The sequence below is a fragment of the Macaca mulatta genome, chromosome 8 (genome assembly GCF_049350105.2).
Source record: "Macaca mulatta isolate MMU2019108-1 chromosome 8, T2T-MMU8v2.0, whole genome shotgun sequence".
Lineage (NCBI taxonomy): Eukaryota > Metazoa > Chordata > Mammalia > Primates > Cercopithecidae > Macaca > Macaca mulatta.
Genome location: NC_133413.1, coordinates 39,592,901 through 39,593,595, shown reverse-complemented (window position 1 = coordinate 39,593,595; position 695 = coordinate 39,592,901). Strand labels below are relative to the sequence as shown.

At 31.8% G+C, this 695-nt stretch overlaps 1 non-coding gene across 1 annotated transcript; it reads right to left on the bottom strand.

Annotated features, from left to right (window-relative positions):
* Window positions 1-236: 236 nt before the first annotated feature.
* Window positions 237-344, bottom strand: LOC114680468 (U6 spliceosomal RNA). The gene has a single exon (XR_003732691.1). It is a non-coding gene; the product is annotated as a U6 spliceosomal RNA (small nuclear RNA).
* Window positions 345-695: the final 351 nt, after the last annotated feature.

Here is a 695-nt window from a genome sequence, read left to right as displayed (position 1 = left end):
TTTTTATCCAGTCTCACAATCTTTGTCTTCTAATTGGCATCTTTGGATCATTTATATTTAATTACTGATACTATGATTTAAACCTATCATCTTACAATTTACTTTTTATTTGTTCCATCTGTTCTTTTTTTTTTTGTTAATTTTTCCCCTTTCTCTCCTTCTTTGGATTATTCATGCATTTAAAAAATTATTCCACTTCCCTACTCTAAAGCTTGTTAACTGTACATTCTTTTATTATTCTTTGGTGATTACCCTAGAATTTGCATGCCATCTTTGCTCAAGGGGCCATGCTAATCTTCTCTGTATTCTTCCCATTTTAGTGTATATGCTGCCAAAGTGAACACAATGATTAGCCTAGAGATTGCAACATGTATCATTATTTTATTATAACCTATCTTAAATGACTAGAGTTGGCCTCCATATCCATGGGTTCCATATCTGTGGATTCAACCAACTTTTGATCAAAAATATTTGGGAAAAAAATGAATGGTGTCATCTGTATTGAATATGTACAGACTTTTGTTATTATTCCCTAAGCAATTCAATAAAACAACTCTTTACATAGCACTTACAGTGTATTAGGTATTATAAGTAATCTAGAGATGATTTAAAGTATATGGAAGGATGTGGGTAGGTTATAGGCAAATACTATGCCATTTCATGTAAGGGACTTGAACATCTGTGGATTTCGGTGT